This window comes from Corvus brachyrhynchos, unplaced genomic scaffold (assembly GCF_000691975.1).
Source record: "Corvus brachyrhynchos isolate BGI_N302 unplaced genomic scaffold, ASM69197v1 scaffold96, whole genome shotgun sequence".
In the NCBI taxonomy this organism is placed as follows: domain Eukaryota; kingdom Metazoa; phylum Chordata; class Aves; order Passeriformes; family Corvidae; genus Corvus; species Corvus brachyrhynchos.
This window is the reverse complement of record NW_008238370.1, coordinates 920,566-926,334: the sequence shown is the minus strand read 5'-3', so window position 1 is coordinate 926,334 and position 5,769 is coordinate 920,566. Positions and strand designations below refer to the sequence as shown.

The window sequence follows — 5,769 nt, the reverse complement described above, 5'->3', positions numbered from 1 at the left end:
CAGACGGAGGAAGGCCTTTGGACAGGTGCAAGGTATGAATGATGCACGGTCCCCAGTCATGGTGTGAGCAGAAACATTTCTTCCAAGCATCCCTAGCTTTTAGAATAGTTTCACTCTCAGGTTCGAATAGTGTGAGCCTGGCAAGCCAATAGTCTAAATGTTCAGATGTCTGCTACCCAATACTAGACATGAACTGATGTCTCTCATAGCAACATCAGGCTTTTTCCCTAAGCCAAGTGCTGGAAGGAGAATTTCTTCTGCAAAACTCCTGTGCTTCTGCTGCTTGTTCCATTTTAGAAAGTTTCCTCCATTGGCCCTGCCTTGGTTGAATAGTCCTTTCTCTTCTAACTAGAAGCTCCAGGTTCTCTTCTTACAAGTTGTCTTTGTTTTGTTTGCCCACAGACAGGAGTCCCTGCTTCCCCAGAACCACGTCGATCTGCAGAACCTGCTTGTGGCTGAGGATGCAGATGGCCAGGAAGGCCTGGAAGTAAGCACAGAGGTCAGCCCAGTGCAAGATGATTGTTCCAGAGACAAGTGTCCCAGTAGCAAGAGTCTTGGAGCTACTAATTGTCAGCCCAGAGCTCCCATGGCACTGTGGCTGTTCCAAGGAGGGAACACTCTGTGCTTTGCAGCGGACATGATCCATATGAAACCAAGGAGGTTCCTCCATCTTCAGGAAGCTCCCCTGACATGGCTTCTGACTTCCAGGAAAGTGTTTACCGATGGCGGTCGGATCTTCTTAGGAGCATGTGTGTTAAATAAATTTGGATTTTCCCAGAGAACTGAGTGTTCCCACTGTTCTGGATTTGTGGGATTCCTTTCTTCCCGGGAACTGGCACAGCGCTGCGTTTGGATGCAGGATGGGAATGCTGTGGATCACGGGTGGATAGTTTGGTTGTTGCTAAGCAGGGCTTGCCCTCCTCAAGGACTCTGCAGGGTCCTAGAGGCCACTCCATGTCCCATACTCTGCTGTCGAGGAGGTGACAAAGAGCCTGGAGGGATCATGTCCAGGACAGCCGACCCAGACTGGCCAGAGGGATATTCCAGACCACAGGATGCCCTGCTGAGTCTAACAACTGGGAAAGCTGGTCAGGTGAGGCTGAACCCTGGTGGGATTGACTGGGCATCAGGCAGAGGGTGCTGAGCACTTGTGGTGGGGATCACTGCTCTGACCTGGGTTTTGGTCCTCTGGCTCATTTCTGCCCTTCTTGTTCTTCTTCCTCCTTCTTCTTGTTTGTCTGCACCTCCCTGGTTTTCTTCTCCTCCTTCTTCTCCTTCCAGGTCTTATTCTCAGTCTTTTTATTTATCTTCTCTAATTTTTTTCCTCCTTTGTTTTTATTGCTCTTTTTTCCTTTTCTTTTCTCTTATGGAGGTGTAGGACAGATCTTTCCCTCTCCCACTCCCCACTGCCACCAGCTCCCCCTGGGCAATGAGGGGGCTCCCGGCTGAGCGAGGGCAGCGCGAACGTGCAGCAGCTCAAGGATCCGCTCCCTGCACACTTCCCGGGACAGGGCTGCCCTGGGCCTTGGCATGGACAGATGGTCCCCCTTCTCTGCTCGGCGTGACCCTCCTGCCCCAGCCTCGCTCAGTTCGATTCATGTGCCTCCCGTGAGGGACACCCTCCACACAGATCCTGCTTCTGATTCCTTGGATCCACAGCACTGTTTTTCCTGGATTTTAGCCATGGCTTCCCCTGCGTAAGGGGCTGGGCTATGCAGGGGGGAGTGTGCTGGGCTTTCTCAGGACAGCGTTAATGGTTTCAGGTTCCCAAGAGCTCTTGTGTCTCCCTTTTCCCCACCAATATCCTTCTGTCCCCTCCTTCCTGACATTTGCTGCCATCACTTCATCCCCTGTCCCTGCCACTCCTTCCTCTGCAGCGGAGGTCCCCTCATGCTCTTTCCCTGCCCCAGCACGGGGGGCTGAGCCCACTGGAGCGTGTCCAACTGTCCTAGAGTCCCTTCTGGCATCTGCACATCCCTGCACACCTCCTTTGGATGCTGCTGTCCCCTGGGAAGGTGTCCATGCCTATAACGAGGTGTGAAATAAAACTATAGAGATGATTTTAAAAATTGTTATTTTATTGAAAGCATTGCCCTTATAGAGACCGCACAAAAAACAGTTTTCCCTCAGATTCTCATGGCTTTTTCAGCAAATTATATTAAATATATACCTTAATGAATGAGCCTAGGGCAAAGTGTTCATTTAGAATACAGAGGTTATTCTACAGTAATTTCTCCTCTGAGCAGTCATCCAAGTCTCTGACTCTGGCAAAAGACTGATCGTCCAGAAGAAAGCACTGATCTTCCAATGGGAGAATTTGCACTTGGGACAAGTTTTCCCAGAAGAATTATTTCAGCGTATGTTTTCTCCAGCCAAGCAGTGCTTTGTTCTGCGGATCTCAGAAAACGCTACCACAGCTGTCAATACCAACAAATTTGCAATTAGTGGTTGCAAGCAGCATTACCTAATGGCCCAGTGCAGGGGCGTAGAATTCAAATCTCCACGGAGCTGATCCACTACCGCACCTTTGGAAATGTAGTATCTGTGTAATAACAACACAGGAAGGTCAGGAACAGACATAAAATAGCAAAACATGATACGAATGATAACACAGCTAAAGGAGTAAATGACTCCTAATAAAAAATTCACTAGAGAAGCAAATGGACAGAAGTGCTTTTGCAGTAAATGACTCTGTTTCAAGAAAATGTTGAAGAAAAAATAGAGTCTCTAGCAAGGTACTTCTAAAATCAGCTTTCATCTTTGTTACAGAAATAAACACAGGAAAATCTAATGGTTTCATGCAATACATGATTTCACATCTAAAGAAACCATGCTGTCTTTACATTCCAGTGACATCGACACAAAGCTAAGTGCATCAAAATTTGAATTCTACCCTTTTCTTCTCAGGCAGCGTGTTCCTTTTCCAGTACAAAAGCAACAAAGCGATTATAGGTAACAGTGGCAGAATATGCTGTGTTACTGTCACAGGGACTCCCGGCTTACTTCACCAGCTCCTGTCTGCTGTTTGTTGCTGCCCACTGAAGAAGAGTCACATTTTCTTTGTCTGGTTGGAGAACATCGTATCCTGCTTCTACCAGTTCCGCCATTCCATACCTTAAATGAGAAAAAAAAAATCCATTTACTTATCGTTTCTTCAATATTCTCCAGTCTGGAGACAGTCGCATCCTAAAGAAAAAACACATGTCAGTAAGCATCACCCAGCAGTTCCTACTTGAGCAAATTCCACATTGCATTCAATGTAAATGTAAATTCACTGTAAAAAGAGTGGGGCTGTGCCTTGAGGAGTAGAATTTTCTACCTAAAGGAACCTACTTGAAATGCTTTTATTTACAATAGTAGCTGTAAGTGATTTTTCTTCTTCCGCTGTTGTCTTGGTTTTGAAAGACAGGTGTCTGCTAAGGAAGGCAGAAACCTCCCTTGAAGTGGCAGATATAACCCCTTTTCCTCCAAGTTATTATAGTTTTGAGATCAAGGGCCTTTAGGCAAAGATGTGGGCTTTTCTCCGAGAACTAATTTACATTTTTTTAGAAGGGATTAACATAGTTCCTCCCCCGACCCGCCTTTCAGAGCATGCGTAGATGATCATGAGGGTCCTCAGGGGTCCTCTCCGATGAAGGCTCCCATCCTCCTCATATCTTGAACTTTTCAACTTTGCCTTTAGAGCATGCTCAGTTATGGTGTTCCTGGGTCTTTCTGGATCCAACCGGTTTAAATTCTGTACTTTGTGGCTAATTGGTTTCGCTGTTGCCAACTTCTCATTAGTACATCCTGCTGCTTCCTTTATCCAGCTATACTTGTCTATTTTTGCAATTATTCACTTGGCGAGTTTCCGTTTATTTGAGCATTAAGCGATGAATTAACCATACACTCGCTATTACATTGTATAAAAAAGTTATCATTCAAATTATATAGGTCTAAAAAGTTATGATTCAGATGATATAGATATCTTATAAATCAAGCTATATGAGTATCTTGTAACTTTGACCCCAGTTATAACATTAACTAGTTATTATCTGCATAACAAAGTTATTCTTAACATGTTGACACATAATATTTCCTAACATATTCTAATACATAATATTTCTTACATTTCACTACCCGCAAAAGCCAATGCTCTAATAGCTGTTTAGCACAACTACAGGGAGAAAATGAAACGGACAATGTTTCCTTTGTAAAAATATCCAGCCTGGCTCACATCTGAGGACACTCCCATCTCTTGCAACACTTTGCACCCTCAGAACATGGACTTGTGTAACATGTGTAGCCGATAAACTTAATAAGGGACAAAAGGGGACAAAGGTCACTTAAAGCAAGAGCCCACAGCACTGGGTGCATTGCTCATAGCCAGAGGCACAGCCATTTACACAAACTTCCCGGCTGTATGCTTTAACATCCTGCATATTAATAAACTACAATGCAGATGCATGGCTTTTCCCTGAGAACTAATTTACATTTTTTAGAAGGGATTAACATAGTTCCTCCCCCGACCCGCCTTTCAGAGCATGCGTAGATGATCATGAGGGTCCTCAGGGGTCCTCTCCGATGAAGGCTCCCATCCTCCTCATATCTTGAACTTTTCAACTTTGTCTTTGGAGCATGCTCAGTTATGGTGTTCCTGGGTCTTTCTGGATCCAACCGGTCTAAATTCTGTACTTTGTGGCTAATTGGTTTCACTGTTGCCAACTTCTCATTAGTACATCCTGCTGCTTCCTTTATCCAGCTATACTTGTCTATTTTTGCAATTATTCACCTGGCAAGTTTCCGTTCATTTGAGCATTAAGCGATGAATTAACCATACACTCGCTATTACATTGTATAAAAAAGTTATCATTCAAATTATATAGGTATAAAAAGTTATGATTCAGGTGATATAGAGATCTTATAAATCAAGCTATATGAGCATCTTGTAACTTTCACCCAGTTATAACGTTAACTAGTTATTATCTGCATAGCAAAGTTATTCTTAACATGTTGACACATAATATTTCCTAACATATTCTAATACATAATATTTCTTACATTTCACTACCCACGAAAGCCAATGCTATAATAGCTGTTTAGCACAACTACAGGGAGAAAATGAAACGGACAATGTTTCCTTTGTAAAAATATCCAGCCTGGCTCACATCTGAGGACACTCCCATCTATTGCAACACTTTGCACCCTCAGAACATGTACTTGTGTAACGTGTAGCCTTGACAATATCACAGCTGCTGGGGTCTTCAGCGAAGGGATATGGGCCTGGGAGACCTTGCTCTCCATGGGCACTCTGCCTGTTGTCCATATGGAGTCGATGAGGCCCGTGGCAATGGCTTTTACACTGTCAGTTAACAAAACAATTATTAACCACTGTTATTTATCAGCTGCACACCACAGACACCTCCCTCTTTACCAGAAGCACTCACTGTGTGTGTCAGGTTCTGTTAATACAAACGAAGAGGTTAATTCAAAGCACAGGTAAAACCACCTGGCAAGAGACTAATCCTTTTATTTGCGGACGACAGCAGGGATGTGGTCAACGTGCATCAGGACAAATTACAGAGGCCTTCAGCAGCCTGCAGAGCTGGTTCCCGACACAGCAGCCTCACCCACAACAGCGCTGCCACACCAGAACCACAACCTACGGCCTTGCGGAGGGTTTTAAACGCACTTGGGAGCCACAGTGCCGCCCGTGCAGCCTCAGAGCCCGTGCGAGGGAACAGACGAGGCACATGCAGGGCAGGACACGGACGGCTCTTGCCCGGCAGC

At 45.1% G+C, this 5,769-nt stretch overlaps 2 long non-coding RNA genes across 3 annotated transcripts in view; one reads left to right on the top strand and one right to left on the bottom strand.

Annotated features, from left to right (window-relative positions):
* Positions 1 to 783, top strand: part of LOC108447155 — a 4,755-nt gene extending 3,972 nt beyond the window's left edge. The window contains exon 2 of the long non-coding RNA XR_001862561.1: positions 403 to 783. This is a non-coding gene — a long non-coding RNA (uncharacterized LOC108447155). The remainder of the gene's footprint in view (positions 1 to 402) is intronic.
* Positions 784 to 1,626: 843 nt separating this feature from the next.
* On the bottom strand, positions 1,627 to 5,513 carry LOC108447157. 2 transcript variants are annotated; one of them, XR_001862565.1, is made up of 4 exons: positions 5,427 to 5,513; positions 5,209 to 5,341; positions 3,004 to 3,114; positions 2,077 to 2,542 (listed from the first exon to the last, which is right to left on the bottom strand). It is a non-coding gene; the product is annotated as an uncharacterized LOC108447157 (long non-coding RNA). The 2 variants fall into 2 exon arrangements; XR_001862564.1 differs by having other exon boundaries at positions 1,627 to 3,114.
* Positions 5,514 to 5,769: the final 256 nt, after the last annotated feature.